The following is a 19,151-nucleotide window of genomic DNA, read 5'->3' as shown; positions in this document are numbered from 1 at the left end:
GTTCATTAGCTTTTAAGGGTGTATTAGATGGCAAACTTTATTTAGTTGATTTTGCAAAAGAAGAGGCCGGTCTAGATGCATGCTTAATAGCTAAGACTAGCATGGGCTGGCTGTGGCATCGCCGCTTAGCACATGTGGGGATGAAGAACCTTCACAAGCTTCTAAAGGGAGAACACGTGATAGGTTTGACTAACGTGCATTTCGAAAAAGATAGACCATGTGCAGCTTGTCAAGCAGGTAAACAAGTGGGAGGAGCGCATCACAGCAAGAATGTGATGACCACTTCAAGACCCCTGGAGCTGCTGCATATGGACCTCTTCGGACCCGTCGCCTATCTGAGCATAGGAGGGAGTAAGTATGGTTTAGTTATTGTTGATGACTTTTCCCGCTTCACTTGGGTGTTCTTTTTGCAGGATAAGTCTGAAACCCAAGGGACCCTCAAGCGCTTCCTCAGGAGAGCTCAAAATGAGTTTGAGCTCAAGGTGAAGAAGATAAGGAGCGACAACGGGTCCGAATTCAAGAACCTTCAAGTGGAGGAATTTCTTGAGGAGGAAGGGATCAAGCACGAGTTCTCCGCTCCCTACACACCACAGCAAAATGGTGTGGTAGAGAGGAAGAACAGGACGCTAATCGATATGGCGAGGACAATGCTTGGAGAATTCAAGACCCCCGAGTGTTTCTGGTCGGAAGCCGTGAACACGGCTTGCCACGCCATCAACAGGGTCTACCTTCATCGCCTCCTCAAGAAGACTTCATATGAGCTACTAACCGGTAACAAACCCAATGTATCTTACTTTCGTGTATTTGGGAGCAAGTGCTACATTCTAGTGAAGAAAGGTAGAAATTCTAAGTTTGCTCCCAAAACTGTAGAAGGGTTTTTGTTAGGTTATGACTCAAATACAAAGGCGTATAGAGTCTTCAACAAATCATCGGGTTTGGTTGAAGTCTCTAGCGACGTTGTATTTGATGAGACTAATGGCTCTCCAAGAGAGCAAGTTGTTGATTGTGATGATGTAGATGAAGAAGATGTTCCAGCGGCCGCTATACGAACCATGGCGATTGGAGAAGTGCGGCCACAGGAAAAAGATGAACAACCTTCTTCCTCAACTATGGTGCATCCCCCAACCGAAGATGACGTACAGGTACCTCAAGTGGAGGCGCTTGAACAAGGGGGAGCACAAGATGATCAAGTAATGGAGGAAGAAGCGCAACCGGCACCTCCAACCCAAGTTCGAGCGATGATTCAAAGGGATCATCCCGTCGATCAAATTCTGGGTGATATTAGCAAGGTAGTAACTACTCGATCTCGATTAGTTAATTTTTGTGAGCATTACTCCTTTGTCTCTTCTATTGAGCCTTTCAGGGTAGAGGAGGCCTTGCTAGATCCAGACTGGGTGTTGGCCATGCAGGAGGAACTCAACAACTTCAAGCGCAATGAAGTTTGGACACTGGTGCCTCGTCCCAAGCAAAATGTTGTGGGAACCAAGTGGGTGTTCCGCAACAAACAGGACGAGCATGGGGTGGTGACGAGGAACAAGGCTCGACTTGTGGCAAAAGGTTATGCCCAAGTCGCAGGTTTGGACTTTGAGGAGACTTTTGCTCCTGTGGCTAGGCTAGAGTCAATTCGTATCTTGCTAGCATATGCCGCTCACCATTCTTTCAAGTTGTACCAAATGGATGTGAAGAGCGCTTTCCTCAACGGGCCAATCAAGGAGGAGGTGTACGTGGAGCAACCCCCTGGCTTCGAGGATGAACGGTACCCCGACCACGTGTGTAAGCTCTCTAAGGCGCTCTATGGACTTAAGCAAGCCCCAAGAGCATGGTATGAATGCCTTAGAGACTTTTTAATTGCTAATGCTTTCAAGGTTGGGAATGCCGATCCAACTCTTTTTACAAAGACATGTGATGGTGATTTGTTTGTGTGCCAAATTTATGTCGATGACATAATATTTGGTTCTACTAACCAAAAGTCTTGTGAAGAGTTTAGCAGGGTGATGACGCAGAAATTCGAGATGTCGATGATGGGCGAGTTGAACTACTTCCTTGGATTTCAAGTGAAGCAACTCAAGGACGGCACCTTCATCTCCCAAACGAAGTACACGCAAGATCTGCTAAAGCGGTTTGGGATGAAGGACGCTAAGCCCGCAAAGACTCCGATGGGGACTGACGGACACACCGACCTCAACAAAGGAGGTAAGTCCGTTGATCAAAAAGCATACCGGTCAATGATAGGTTCTTTGCTTTACTTATGCGCTAGTAGACCGGATATTATGCTTAGCGTATGCATGTGTGCTAGATTTCAATCCGATCCTAAGGAGTGTCACTTAGTGGCGGTGAAGCGAATTCTTAGATATTTGGTTGCTACGCCTTGCTTCGGGCTCTGGTATCCAAAGGGGTCTACCTTTGACTTAGTTGGATACTCAGACTCCGACTATGCTGGATGTAAGGTCGATAGGAAGAGTACATCGGGGACGTGCCAATTCTTAGGAAGGTCCCTGGTGTCATGGAACTCTAAGAAACAAACCTCCGTTGCCCTATCCACCGCTGAGGCCGAGTACGTTGCCGCAGGTCAGTGTTGCGCGCAACTACTTTGGATGAGGCAAACCCTCCGGGACTTTGGCTACAATCTGAGCAAAGTCCCACTCCTATGTGACAATGAGAGTGCTATCCGCATGGCGGAGAATCCTGTTGAGCACAGCCGCACAAAGCACATAGACATCCGGCATCACTTTTTGAGAGACCACCAGCAAAAGGGATATATCGAAGTGTTTCATGTTAGCACCGAGAACCAGCTAGCCGATATCTTCACTAAGCCTCTAGATGAGAAGACCTTTTGCAGGTTGCGTAGTGAGCTAAATGTCATAGATTCGCGAAACCTGGATTGAATTGTAGCATACATGTATTTATGCTTTTGATCATGTTCCTTTTTGCATTTTGTTGCTTATTATGGTGCTCAAGTTGTACAAACACTCCCTGGACCTCACAAGTCCGTTGCAAAATGATGCACATGTTAAGGGGGAGATGTGTTACAACTTGACCCTTTGAGACTAACCATGTGCTTGAGTTGATGATTTAGTCTCGAAGGAGGATTGAAAGGGAAAAGGTGGACTTGGACCATGAAAGACTTCCACTGCACTCCGATGAGAGGGTAACTAATTCCAAGTTCATCTCATGAAATCTTATTGCCATTTGCTCTTAATCGAAGACTTTGGTGAGGCAATGGGGTTAAAGGGCCAAGATTGATCCCGTTTTGGTGCTTGATGCCAAAGGGGGAGAAAATAAAGGCCAAAGTGATAAATGGATCAGCTACCACTTCCACTTGAGAGATTTTGAAAATAGTAGAATAGAGTTTTTGTTGTGTCAAAAGCCTTTATTGTCTCTTATTGTCTCTATTGTCAAAAGTCGGCTTCTTGTGGGGAGAAGTGTTGATTATGGGAAATAGGGGGAGTTTTTGAAATCTTTGATCAATCTCTTTTGGAATGACTCTCTTTATGCCTCATCATGTGTGTTAGACATAGAAATAGAGATTTGAGTTTGATTTGCAAAAACAAACCAAGTGGTGGCAAAGGATGATCCATATATGCCAAAATTGAATCAAAACCAATTTGAGTTTTTATTTGAAGAGATTTTGCACTTGTTCTAGTTGCTTTATGTTGTGTTGGCATAAATCACCAAAAAGGGGGAGATTGAAAGGGAAATGTGCCCTTGGGCCATTTCTAAGTGTTTTGGTGATTGAGTGTCAACACAAGTGCTTAAATGTGAATCAATGCCCATGGACGAACAAAGTGCAAATCTAGAGCAAAGGTATGTTTCTAAGTCTTAGTACATTGGTTTTGTGTACTAATATATTTGTCTAAGAGTTAGAAACAGAAAGGAGAAGAGAAAAGAAGACTTGGCTGTGGCCAGCCAAGAGGCTGTTTCGGTCTGGGGCACCGGACTGTCCGGTGGTGCACCGGACAGTGTCCGGTGCACCAGGCTGCCTCGGCCGAAGAGGCCGCTCTCGGGAATTGGCTGACGGCGTACGGCTAAAATTCACCGGACTGTCCGGTGTGCACCGGACTGTCCGGTGAGCCAACGGTCGGTCAGGGCCAACGGTCGGCCGCGCGATCTGCGCGGGACACGTGGCCAAGCCAACGGTCGGAAGGGGGCACCGGACTGTCCGGTGTGCACCGGACATGTCCGGTGCGCCAACGGCTCCCGCATCTGCAACGGTCGGCTTCGCCAAATAAGGAAAGGAATTGGGCACCGGACACTGTCCGGTGTGCACCGGACTGTCCGGTGCGCCCGACGACAGAAGGCAAAGATGGCCTTCCAGATTTGTTCTCAACGGCTCCTAGCTGCCTTGGGGCTATAAAAGGGACCCCTAGGCGCATGGAGGAGAACACCAAGCAACCTTTGAGCATTCTTGATCATCCACACTCAGTCTTTGCGCATCCGTTTGTGATTCTAAGTGATTCGAGCTCCGTTCTTGTGAGAAACTGTGAGATAGTCTTTGAGCTCGTTTCTTGGCCGTGTGTGTGCGCATTTCGCTGTGGATTTGTGTGTGTTGCTTCCCTCCTTTACTCCGTGCTTCTTTGTGAATCTTAAGTGTAAGGGCGAGAGACTCCAATTTGTGGAGATTCCTCGCGAGTGGGATAAAGATAAGCAAGGCAAAACACCGTGGTATTCAAGTGGGTCTTTGGACCGCTTGAGAGGGGTTGATTGCAACCCTCGTCCGTTGGGACGCCACAACGTGGAGTAGGCAAGTTTTGTACTTGGCCGAACCACGGGATAAATCACCGTGTCTCCTCTGTGTTGAATTCTCTGTGATTGTTGTATTGTGCAAGATCTCCTCTTTAGCCACTTGGCAATTATTGTGCTAACCCTTAACAAGTTTTGTGGCTATAAGTTAAGTTTTTACAGGATCACCTATTCACCCCCCCTCTAGGTGCTCTCATATAACTCCTGCTATACTCAACTTAAAACTACAACGAACACGCGTTGGAAAAGTTTGGAAGTTGTCCACGACTTTTGCAATAAGTTACACCCAAATTTATCTTTATAGCCCTCAACTCTGCATGACCTACAGCTAAACTCAGCCTGAGATACTGCACATCAGAGATTTGACTTATATCCGGACAACCACCTCTCCCAATCTATTTAACAGACAATTACAAGTAAATACCCATTAAAAGGTACTAAGAAAAACTAAAAGTTTTTCTTAAAGAGAATTCCCAAATTTGGGCTCTGAAACTATTAAAACGCGGTCGATTTATTAGTGGTTTTAACGACACCTAAAGTTCAGACACAACGGTGCAACAACTTCAGAGTAGCCTAACTCCAATTATATGCAATGAAAATTTACAAACCAATACTCTTTGGGAAGATCATGAAATTACTAAAACTTTCATAATCCAACAAAACCCAAAATTTACCGTATTCAATGTCTATACTTCCGTACAAAATTAAGGCTGCTATAGGAAACCCATAACTCTCAAATGTTGAGACCAAACTGGGTGATTGAGCATCCTATGCAAAGATGAAGAAACCTACTACAAAACATTCTAGATAAGTGAAGCCTGACTCAGCCTCCAACTAATTTAAAATGACTCCCAAAACAAAACAACAGCTTACCCATAATAAAAAAACAATATAAAATAAAACCCAAGGCATTGGCAGGTGCGATCAACACTAGGATTTTCCACTACCAAATGGGGATGCAACTCCCCAAAGCCTTTAAGCAACACTTTACCTAATAGGTTAGAACACTAAGCACAACAATCAACAAATTCAACAACCTCGTTTGTTAATGCCACTAAGGTCAAACATCCATGTATCGACAATGTATGAAACACCTGACATACCCACCTCTAGCACTATAAAACATGGTTATTATTACACTAGAATCCAACTATTAGAGCTCTCCACAACTATTCTGTTGATGTGAAGCAAATGGTGCTCATGTCATGTAACGTCTTTTCCTCCTCTCAAAAGAGATAAAATTTCCAATACTCATAAAGCAATGGAGGGATAACAACAAGAAAAACTAATGTACTTCTTGACACAGACTCATGCAAAAGCTTCATAAATATTACTTTCAATACTAAAATAATAACATGATACTATGCTCAACAGGAGTAATTGGACGTCAATAAGACAATCCACATAACCAAATTACCTTGATTAACCTCACATACAACAAAACCTACTATTACTGCACTTGAACAATTTGTACCTCGTGATATCACAGGATGCATTCAAAGTAGTAGACATACATGATCTATCAAACCATCATTCATATAAGAAAAATCTCAATCCGATGCAACAACCCCATCATTAAAGGGATAGATGACTAACAAACATAAGCAACTCCCAGTTAAGCATTGACTTCGTTTAAGATAAAGTGGTCCAAATAATGATTCAACAAGCATGCATAGAGAAACTACTCATAAAAAAATTGAACTGCCATACAATGTTGGCAAATAAAAAAATATAAAACGGGTTGTCAATATCGCCCACATGATTAGCCTGCAACAACTAAAAATTATGCATAGCCTTTATGGCTATTGAAACAAGCCATAGAAGGAAAACATGCACGACATAAAATCCACTTGAAACCACCCTATTTATTGTTAAAAATAAGGTTGCACATAATAAGAAAACCTATCAGGTAGACATGGTTGGACTTATCAATCTACGTCATCTCACAAATTCACTCGAGTTCTACCAGTCTAAAGATTTCATAGACATTACAACGTTGCCTCTGCTCTATAGAGACAAACCAATTTTATACTAAGATCAAGTTAGCAAGTAGCCACACTAGCCAAAAAAGTGAGGCGTAAAGCATTGCACCCAAGGAAATATTACATTGATAAGTTGGGTTGTAACCCAACAGTCAATCAAACTCAACAACACCATAAAACTACATTATAAAGTGTTTTCACAATACACCAAGTCGGATTAGACCCACTATACACAAGCTCAATAAACAATCGGTCCTATAAGTACAAGAACCCAAGAATCCTTTTGGGAAAAAACATCCACAGTCAAGCATATAGAAATATATGATGGTAATAGCTCAGAGATTTGAAAACATTGCATCCCAAAAAAAACACCATGACAATATGTATATAAAACAAGTACATTAGTAGCTTCACTTGCATAATATCTTCAATAACAACCACATCAAGAAACCAATATTAAATAGAAGTAACATATCATATCAAGCATTACGTCGTTAACGACATACCCCATCAAACTATAAAGGGATTTGGAGTAAGGAAGTTCTAGTCATCTATACAATAAAATACTAATATGAAAGATATACGAACCCATACCCTTCCTATATGTGCAAGTGTGTCAAATTTATCTTCAAATTGCGTAGAATCTAAAGCCTATCCTCTGATACCAACTGTAACACCCCGAGGTCCACAAACACCCCGGAATGCTACTAAACAACACTTCTGACATCTATATATAAAATTTCGGCAGCATCCCCTTTGCAAAATTGCATAAATGAGGGGGCAACAGTGTATAAACATATATCATGACAAAAACATACTAAGTATTATTAATTGGCTAGCAAAGAGAAGTTAAACATACGACATGAACTGAATTAACTAGTGCGCACGACTAGTTAAAAAAACAAACTTCCTTTGACAATAAGTTTCTAATTAAATCATGGCTGCACCTGAGCAGCGTTATTGTGAGAGTGAAAGTGGACGTGCTGCTGCTCCCCTCATTCCCACCATGTATCAAGTACCTGCATTGAGTAATACAAGAGTGAGATGACACATCTCAGCAAGTAAAATAATATCAAACTGTTTAACCACATAAGAACATTGTTTTACCACCACTTGATTCCACAACTTTCTTATTACGAAGGTGCAACACGTATACAACGTACAACACACCTAGTCACCACATCTCGCAGGTAGAAACCACAATAGTAACATAGTAATGTCACACTTCATATATACCTCATGAGTGCAAATGTCTGCAAATGCAAGGATGACTTCTGCCTTCATACCTCTAAGGATATGAAGCCGCATCGTACCCCTCCTCGGGCAACATACGATGCTAAAAATGTACCGGTACGGTCGGACCATAAGATCACGACATAACTTCAAAATGCAAGATGGATGATGCGATGTGCATGTCATGCCTACAACACTTCATATAACGTGATTCAAAAAGATACTTCAACTTCATCCGAGATGGGAATCAACCACATATATCATTACCAAATTATGATCATCCACAATATTAGACAATTGAGAATTAATACTTCCAAACAAATAAACTTCATCATAGAATTCAATGATTAACATAATTAAAACTTATGCATACTCAATGACAGGGAATAGGATGCAAACCAAACGGTAGCAACCACCACTGTATTTACTTGCCTTTACCGGAAGTTCGGGCAAATCCCTAAGTACGATCCGGAAGTCCACCACCTTGGGCTCCTCCTTTCCTCCTTCGTTTCTTCCTTCTTCCTCCCTCCAAACTCCCATGGAAGACTCGCACCCACACAACGGACACCAAGCGGGGAGACTCCACCATGGAGAGGAAGAGGTGGGGGGGCTAGGGTTGAGGGATGGCGCTGCAATCACTTGGGGAAGAAGGAGAGGGATTGGGGCGGCTGCAAGAGTGGAAGAGAGAGGAGGGGGGCGGCCAAAGGGGTGGGGGAGTGAGAGGGAGGGGCGGCTAGGGTTAGGGGGGAAACTAATGGGCTCCCCACCGCCGGATCGAGATCCACGGCCCAAACTCGCTCTCACGTCTGCTCCCGACCCCAGCGCACAAATCCAACAAGTATTCTACTGTTTTACTGGTGAATGCTTCCTAAAAAACACCAACCCCAACTACACAGATCACGAAAGAAAAGGGGAAAATACATTTAACTCCTTTTCAGAAAATTGGGTATCACACCCTTCCTCGTTTCTAATTACGCACTAGAGCTCACCAATTCTAGCTTTTCCCCATCGTGGTCATTTACGCCGCCGTGAGGCACCCGGCCGTGACCAACCGTTCCTAGGTTTGTTCCTTCCCCTCCGTGTCATGTTCTAGCATCCTTGAATGTTAACATAGCTTGTCGGCCCATCCAATTGAATATTACCGCGATAGGGCATCGAGAACCTTAACTCGCCGCCGCAGAACACGTTTGTGAGAGCGCTCCCGTCGAACCACTTTCCCATACCCGCTTCGTTCAAATTCACGTGTGTACCTGCCCTCTGGTGAATTAGTGAAACTCGCCCTAGCTCCAATTTAAACACTACCGCGTTTGGTTGTTCAGAACGCGCTCACTGGAGTTCTAGCGTCGTCGTGGCCATGAACAAGCATCAATTAGGGTTGGACAAGTCCAATTAAGTGAGGGCATATGCTTGGGTAGGCTCATGCTTGGTGTCCGAGTGCTTGTTGTCTCATGGAGGGATCACCATCGCCGGGAAACCATGAGTCCGGCCATGTGTTCGATGCGGCTCCGACAAGGACCTAGAGTCGTGAAGAAACAAAAGTGCAGGGGTCTTTGTGCACATGTCAGTGAGACACGTAAATAGTACCTGGGGTTCTTTACTAGTTATTCGAATACCTAGGGGTCTTAGCGCAAATCTGTAACGCGGACGCGGGCGGCCTGTGCGGGGGCCGTTTCCTCTGCGTTCGTGGGCCGAGCCCATTGGTTTCGGCCCACTACTGTTGAATCTTTTTCTTTTTCCTGCCAACTAATAAATTACACTAGAAAATGTAGGTAAATGATAAAATAGTAAAACCAATTTTGTAGAGTCCACAAAATTGTGTAACTTTTGATAAAATTAGTTGTAAGATTTTTGCAGCATCAAGTAAATTTCTAGTTAATTAAAAGTACCCTTGGGAGGCTTTAAGGAATTTTAGAAAAAAACCATAGGTCCAAAAATCATAAAAATTTGTAGAAAGATGATATGCCCTTAGAATAGCTCCTGATAAAAATTTGAGCCTCTTTGGAGTTGTTTTACCTAGAGAACCAGAAATTAGTTAAGTATAAATATTATAAACCCTACGTTTTGATACTAATATAGGGTTATGTCAAACTCAAGTTATACAAAATGCTAAGCAACAAGTTGATCAACTTTATTATATATATAGTTCTCTGATTCTCTAAAGCAATCTTAATTTGATCCCATTGGGCAAAGACTATATTACCTAGAAATTTGAGTATAATTATCATATGCTTAGTTGAGAGTATGTGAGCTTTCCACTCTCTCTAAATGAGAGTTTGCATAGCATATCATTACATGAGCATTCATATACTTCTATTTGACCAATAGAGCATCTAGAAGAAGAATTTGAAGTGGAAATGGAAGAGGAGTCTGCTCCTACATCTGAAACTTCTCCAACTGAAATTGTCTCTAAAGGTCCTCCAGAAGGTGCCCCGATAGGATTTGCTGCTAACTGCAATATCGTAGTAGAAGAGCCTGACTCTCCTCCTCATCAAGGCAAGCCCCGTTGCATTTACCATCTCCTTGTTGTTTTTAAATTTTTATCACTTATATGCTGCATTAGGTAATAGGAGTTGTGTAATTAAACCTTTGCTACATAACTTTCTTGAATTATTGATTATCGTCCTTGATACCTGATTTGAAAAGCTAGATATGTGTAAAGCCCAAATTTGGTAGAAGGAAAAAAATAATAATAAACAAATATATTTATGATAATGTTTTGAGAATTGTTGAAACCCTTGGAAATTCATTTGGATTTTTTCATCATCAATTAATGTTACTAAATTAATTAAGTAACCAATAAATAAATAAAGAAGAGTGCATCTCTTGTGGATGACTTTGTTGTGAGGTACTTTATTGAACACATAAATTTGACCTCAAATTATACATGAAAACATAAAATAGGAAAATATAAAGGAAATTTTAATAAAGTCACTTATTATTGTATAAATAAATAATAGGAAAAAATATAATAATAATATTGTAAACTGTGGAGATATATTCGCATTAGGGTTATTTTAGACACTTGAATATTTGAAGTTCCAAACTTGAATTTGAATTTGAAGTTGAGAAGAGAATAGAATAAGAAAAAAAAAGAAAAGGAAAATGCGAGAACTGGCTCTGGGCCGAAACCCTAGCGCGGCCCATTCCCTTTTCCCTAAATCCCGCCGCTGGCCGACCCACTTCCCGCTGGTCAGCCGACTACTCTTCTTCACACACGCTGTTCAGTCGCTGTCACGTGGGCCCATTGGGTCGGTGTTGCGCGCGCTCTCAGGTTACGCTTACGCCTGGGCCCCACTGTCCAGCCCCTCAGCCACCTCACGCACGCCGCACGCGCTTCCCTCTGTCACTGCCGTTTGGGACCTCGTGGTCAGCTCCATCCTCTTCAAACAGCCGACCGATTTCTCTGCTATGGATCAGGACGGACTCCGCTGAAAGCGCGCCACCAGCGTAACAACCCTCCCGACCACTGCGCACATCTCGAGGATAAAGATGGGGTCGTGCCCCCATCATCCATGGAGCGCAGAGGACATCAGAGCGAGAGAGAGAAGAAAATTTGTCACCGCGGGGTGGGATCTGTGAAGGACCGCCGCACACGCAAGCCATATGTGACCTCACAGCGGTCGTAATGGCTTGCCGGTGAATCACTAAAGCTCGTATACTTGGGCTCTGCGTGGGCTGTCACGGTTGGGTATTCGGGCAGGGTGGCTACCTTGTCAAACTCCATCTTTGTCGCCATGGTTTGAACTCCACCGCGGTTAGGGCATAGCGCCACCGGATTCACGGTACGGATTACTCCCTCTTGAACTGCCTTTGTACTGGATCACGTTGCACTGGTTGGCTTGCGTCGGGGCTAGAGTAATTGCTTGCCGTGAAGGTTGGCGCCGCCGCGGGCCTCGCCATTCTGTGGCTGGGATCGGCAAGAATTTAATAGCAGAAATTGGTTCCATGTTCGAGTTCTACTCCATTCCCTCATCGTGTGGCACCAAATCACCCATGGATTAGAGCATCGAGGCACCGCCGCCGCCGCTCTTGTGGACGAAAGGAAGAAGATCCTGTGGTTCGTCGGATCAATAATGGGCGGCCCAGATTAAAAACCGTGTACCTCTTCGTTTCATTTAATACGGTCGTTGGATCTGGATCATAGGGTTTTAGGGCTGGCGCAGATTGGGCGGATCAGCTTCCGATCCGAACCATCGATCTCCGATCCAGCGGTTGATATTACATATCGGTTCGTTTGGGGAACGATCTAATCTGGGCCACTGATCTTGAATCGGGTGGCTCATATGTCATGGTACCCCTTCAGCCGAGTATCTTATAAAAGAGCCCCTGCCCTTTTCACAAATCAACCCGCCATCCCCGCGGGAGTAGTCTGAGTCTGGTAGAGTTTTGCATATTTAACCCTGGGCTCTCTGATATTAGTGTACTCAGTCCAGAACACTTAGGATATTCAGAAATTAATAAAGAAATAGGTTTTTAGTATCAAAATAAATCCATAAACTTGTTTACTTCATAGTGAACTCATTCTAACTCCAAATTGATCTGTTCCAGTTGCAATAATTTTGTTTTAATATTTTCTACCACTTAGTACCTCTGTTTAGCAATGAAACATGAATTAATATTATTCATGTCAATTAATCTATAGCATGTACTTAACAACTCCATCAATTCACAACTTAATAATTGTAACTCCGTTTTGATCCATTCTAGTTGCATTAGACTTGTAATAATATTGTTTATCATACAGTAACTTTATTTTGTTATGAAACCTAAACTGAAATTTTGTACTTAATTTCTTTTATACACCACTAGTAAATCTTTAGAAAATCATAACTTCTTAACCGTAACACCGAATTTACTAGTTCTCGAACCCACAATCTCGTAGCGACACGTAGATCATTATTATGTAGTTTATTCTTATGTTTGGTGTGATATTAATTTTGTCTATACCATGTTTGTTTGTATTGCTATGACTAGCAGCGAGGTTACGAGTCACTTGAAGAGCAAGTTGGTACCTGGAATCTCAAGTGCCAGGCAAGTTGTGCCCTTGATCACTTATTTTTTACCCAGTCATGTTCTGGTTAATCATAATGATCTGCATAAGTTAATTTTGATGGGACCCAATAAGTTACCCTAGTTTTACTATCTTTATACCTTGTTCGCCACTGAATTCTTGGGTAGTACCTGCTATTGCTTTATGTGGTTTTGGTATAGAGATACATATTATTCATGATTAATTTTGTTATCAATTGTTTTTTACCGTTCATGTTAAGATCATTATGTTAATTGAAACATGGAGAACCACCCGGGAAAACAGTGCTACCACAAGGGTGGTATGGGACGCCCTTGGTTGACTAATTAGGAAAGCTAGTGGAGGACTACCTTACCCGAAAGGGGCAAGGGCAGTAGGGGAGTGGTCAGTGTAGGGAGGTCCTTAGGTTGATTTTGCTGCGATGGCGGTCAGGCGAGGGATCCCTGCATTGGAGCTTCCTAGAAACTGTAGCGGGTTTTCTGAAGCTAGTGAAACTTTGTAAAGGCCTCGTAGTGTTACCCTACCTTGCCTCCTCGGTAGAGGTGTATGGGATTGGCCGTCTCTTGGCAGATGGGTAACATGACTTGTGGGTAAAGATGTGCAACCTCTACACAGTGTAAAACTGGTATACTAGCCGTGCTCACGGTCATGAGCAGCTCGGACACTCACATGATTAATTTATGGAACTAAATTCAATTTGTCATATGCATTGCATTGCAGGTGATGTTGTTACTTTTGTTCTACTACTTAATTGGGTTGGTATTTACTTAAACTTAGTAACTGCTAATAAAATTTTGACCAACTTTAAAAGCAATGCTCAGCTCTAACCATCCTCTTTGGTAAGCCTTACATGTTCACCTAAGCTCACTCTTGCTGTCTCACACCCCCCATAGGTCAAGAACAGGTACCGCAGGATGAGGCGCTTGGAGGATGCTGTGACGAGTTCGTGAGGGGTCTAGACCGTCGTCTCCCAGTCAACTTCGGGTTGCTGGACCGTTGTCTCCTTATAATGTAATTATTTATTTATTTTGTATAGAACACCTATTATATAGTAAAGGTGTGACATTCGATCTTATGCCATGATTCATCATTTGTGTGAGACTTGGTCCCATCACTTGGTGATTATTTCACGCCCGGGTTTTTGACCCCTAAAACCCGGGTGTGACAATATGCTTAGTATGCTTCTAGACAAGGAACAAAATGTTTTGATATATGAATCATGTTTTTATAAAGAAAAAGAGACTAGAGTGATGAAGGTATCAAAGGCCTTGATGACTTCATCATTTCAGAAGGATACCTCTGACAGGTACCAATTTTTCAAAAATATTTTAATGTGATACCAGACATTGAGCAGGAAAAGTCGTCCGTCTATGTCGCTTAAGGACCACATGATTGTTGGCCTGTTGATCTAGGACCCTTGAACTGGCCACATGCCTCATCATGGGTAAGCTTAGCCTCGGCTGGACCAATACCAGAAAGGCCGGCCCGCAATGGGAGTGGAGAGATGGCGAGAGTTTCATGTATCCACCTAGCAAGAGGCTGGATGATGGGGTACTAAGCTCTCGGTTGACGGGGACCTGTTCTGGTCCTGAGAAACCCATGGGTGAGTTGACATATGCAAGGGTTATGTGCTACATATGTCGTGTGGTTGGAGATCCTCAGCTGAGTATTAATCGATTCGAATCGCCGAACTTCTTGGATATGAAGACTGGATCTTCGAGCTTCATCGTAGATAACAAGTGAAATTAAAGTTGATAAAATGAAGCTAGTTTAGGACAAGTGAATGCTCTAGATTAGGCAAATCTAGATTCAGGTGGAAACTTAACTTGTGAAGTAAAATTTTTGCATAAGGATCGACTACTAGTAAGCTTTTCTGCAAAAACTGAGTCTTTGAAATTTGGTAAGCTTTACCTTGATTCCCAACAAACCAGTATACCCTTGAGAGTCTTTTCTTTACTCGGGTAAGTCTCGCTGAGTAATTGCGTACTTAGGGTTTTATTCCCATTGTTGCTGCAGGTGAAACTATTAACACTTTAGAGTTTTGCTAAAACTCACACTGGAGGCTTCTACTTTCGCTTATGTTTAGTATGTGTATACTATGGTAAGATAGCTTCTTCCCAGGTGTTGTAATGAGTTAGCACTTGAATCTACCCCGGGCATGTAAAAATAATACCTACTACTTGGTTTGGATACTTTAAAAGTCTGCTAATGTATATTATTTTATTGTAAAGTCTTCCGCTCAACTCTTGTATTTAAAGTTTATGTTCTTGTGGGATTATTGTAATACTTGCAACTATGGTGAATGATCCTTCGGAATGAACGAGTTCATCGAAACTTGGCATCCCGAGTAAGTTATCTGATTCACTTACATATCCATCCAAGGCCTTGAGGGCAAGGGTTGGTCTACGTGGGCCCGATAACTTGGTTCGGTTGTGACACTTTGCCGAGTGTATTAGGTCACTCGGCAAAGAGTTTCCCTCTCTACCGAGTGTCTACCAGCCTAGCACTCGACAACGAGGCCACCAGCAGGACCCTTTGTCAGTTTCTTTGCCGAGTGCGCTAAGAGGCACTCGGCAAAGCTTGCTTCTTTCCGAGTTTCGGGGCCATAGCACTCGGCAAAGAAGCTTTACCGGTGCCCAGGTGTTCCTTCTTTGCCGAGTGCAATGATCTTGACACTCGGCAAAGCACCTCTTTGCCGAGTGTTACACTCGGCAAAGTGACCAGTATACACCTTTTTAATTTGTTTTTCCTATTCCCTCCAAAGAAACCAAAGATATATCTCATATGCATGAAAGATATCACATAATCATCACAGATACCACATATATATCACATATCTCACAAAGACCATAAATCAAACAAGTTCTCACAGCATTACCAACATGTTCGAACACAAACATAAGTATCCAACACTCAAGAACATAAGTCTCAAGTATCTAACAAAGCATTAGCAACATCAAACAAGTTAATATCTCATCGAGGTGGACGATTGGACTGGTGCGGCGATGGGCTGGGCGATCCATGAGGGTTGTTGGATGCGGCCCTAGACTGTCCCTGCATAGAGAAGAGATTGCATGTGTTATACCAGATGAATATATCATGAAGAATTATAATTTTGATACTCACAGGAGTATGGAACTGAGTAGGGTCAACTGTAGGGAACAACAGAGGTGGTGGAGCGAAACCCTGTGCGGCGCCAAGGCTTTGCATGTGCTAGAACATCTCCGCAATCCTCGCCTCCATCTCCTGATGTTCCCTTCTCTCTGTTTCTAGCTGGAACTGTAATATTCCAAGCCAATGTTGTAGTATCTCAAAGAGAAGGTATATAACTCAAGGAAAGACGAGTTACAGAAGCACTAACCTCAAGTTGTTGTATGCGATGATGTGAGCTGTCCTGCACAGGTTGTATGGCTGGGCTCGAGCTCGTGCTCCTTGCTCGCACCTAAGATAGAGTGGGAGTGGATGACGAGTCGATTGCCCCATCGACATTCCAGTACCACCCATGTCTCTTGCCTCCTCCAACCCTCATTAGGACATCGAGGTCAACCTCCTCGGTCCTCGGATCGTAATCTGGGCCATGGACCTCCTGTGCCATGGCGGTGTAGTCATGAAGGCGGCTGTGGATGGCAGGGTTGCTATACGCCTCGGGCCGGTCATCTGGGTTGTAGGTGACGTCGGATGTCGCCTTGCCCTTGTGGGCCATAGCATAGGCCGAGAAGATGGAGCAAGGCTGGCCACCATGTGACGCCGACTGCAAGAAAACCAATGAGATAGTTAGAAATAATATCTAATCCAGTGTTATATACCTAAATAAAAAAGAGGGCGTACCCATGCTTCTGCATATTGGCCTAGGGTGCAGCTGCCTTGGTGGTGGGAGGGACCTTGCATCATCAGACATCGTTCCTGGCTAGCGTTGTGCGCCTCGTCCCACTCAGGAGAGCACCACCTATCCAACATCTGCTCCCAGCACTGAGGATGTGCGGCGCACCAATAAGGAACCATCTACAAAGTAAACACGTACGCTGCATATCAGAAGATCATCGATGTTAGATTCTGCACCAGTATAAGGGGCACATATATCTCGCTATGCACAATAGGTAATCTAAAAACCAAGGATCTAAGTGAGCCCTCATGTTTTGTACAAGTACAAGACTTAGCTAATGCATGTAAAGTGACCACTAAAAACAATTATCTTTCCTCTATTTCACAATTCACAATCACCCGAGGGATAACTATCCCCCACAAGCCCATGAGGCTCAAGCCAATTTCTGAATAAAGTTGGTTCGAGACTCTCTGAACTGAATTCTAATTCTGATGATGAGTTCCTATTATGTAGATTAGTGGATTCCCTTGAGTGCAGTTTCCACCAGACATTATGATCCATTGGGTGCACTAGGTGTAGCCCCCGAGCTTCGAGCAAACTTCAGCAGCAATCGACTCGAAGGACCCAAAGAATTCTCTTTCAATGGATCATCGTGCTTGCTTTTTACTAGATTGCTTGAGGACTTGACCAGCTGAAATCTACCCACCCGTGAATTGTTCGACTGAATCTCACTCTGGCTTGGCTGACTAAATCTCGTTGTAGCTTGGTCGACTGAATCTCACTATAGCTTGATCAACTGAATCCCACTTTGCGTGAAGACCTTTTGCTAAATAGGAAATACAACCAATATGACATGGTGTACCCATCCATTTTTTAGTAGCATGACATAGTGCACCCACCCAATGGGTGTGTTGTCTTGTCCAGTTAATAGTTCCCTGAGTTGACATAGTGTCATGATGTGTATAGCTCACCTCTGATGTCATGTTTAACAGAATGTGCTATCTCTTGGAACTCTAAGCGGCGCTTTAATTGTCTCTGACTGTTCACTGTACAAACGGGACATGAAGCAGCAACTCCCTCTATCCATAAATATGTGAATCTTGTCGTCTCCAATCACTCTACTTCTATGTTGTTGAACTCTACGTCTTTTTTCTAGCCTGTTAAAACCCCAAACTCCAAACGCCATGGCAGGTGACGAGAAGCACAAAAGGTCGCCCACCCCTTCTTCTGAGTTTGATAGTGCATCTCTGACTCTGCACTCCTCGTCAGTTCGTTGTCGGTGAACACCGAAAACTCGATGGGTCTCTACCTAGGTGCGCGAGCCTTCCTTAAGGTCATGGAGCACCCGGGCCTCGCCGACTTGGATGAGTCGGAAGAGGAGGGGAAGTGTAGCGATGACGGCGACAAGGGTGGCAGCAAAGGCGGTGACGGCAATAGCAAGGGCCGCAGCAAGGGTGGAGACAAAGGAGGTGAGGGAAACAACAAGAGCGACGACAAAGGCGACGACAAAGGCAGCGACAACAGTGGCAAAAGTGCTGGTGGCAATGCGCCACCGGCTTAAGTAGTATACTATAATAGTAGTAGAAGTAGGGTAATGTAGTGGTAGAAGTAGGGTAATATAGCAGTAGAAGTCTAGTTTGGTGTATTTTGCTGATGAGTCAGTCCATAATGGACTGGTTCCTTTTGGTGTAAAAAAATCTTATGGAACAATGGAGTAATATGGTTGATTTTTCACTGATATCTTATTATGTCATTTGTCGAGTTTTTCGCTGTCTAGCCGAATCCTTATTGAGTACGAGTGCAGTTGTGTCCATTACCTGTTTGAAATTGATCTAAATGTCGTTCCTGGTTCAGGTCGTTTATTGAATGGCGTCATGCTAAATCCCAATGACTATATAATTGTCTACTTGTTCGATCCGCTTGAAAACCCTAACTTTGTCCGCTACGATTTCCACCTCTGAATCCACCCGTCAGTTGTAGTATTGTGCTTAGTTGTGCTTGCGAGGAGCACCATGGAACCCAAAAGGAAGAAGCAAGGGCCCTCGGTAGCCGTCATTCCTCTCGTTGGTCCCAACAATCAACTCTCGTTCTGGGGTAATTACACATCCTCTATATCTGAATCTGATTTGTAGTGCTTGCCGACATGGGCGTTCTTCCCCCTAAAGAATTGAGCTTGTGGAAGGTTGAGAGGGGGGTTTTGTTCCTACTGATTAAACCCTTGAGTATGTCATATTTACCCCCTTCTTGATTTGCGGGTTAGGTTTACTGATTTCTCCCTTCTTTCGTGGCCTCCTTGATTATTATTCCATCAACTTGAGTCATTTGAACCCTAATTCCATTCTTC

The sequence above is a fragment of the Zea mays genome, chromosome 3, assembly GCF_902167145.1.
Source record: "Zea mays cultivar B73 chromosome 3, Zm-B73-REFERENCE-NAM-5.0, whole genome shotgun sequence".
Taxonomy (NCBI): Eukaryota; Viridiplantae; Streptophyta; class Magnoliopsida; order Poales; family Poaceae; genus Zea; species Zea mays.
The sequence above is the reverse complement of the archived record's forward strand: the minus strand, read 5'-3'. Positions refer to the sequence as shown.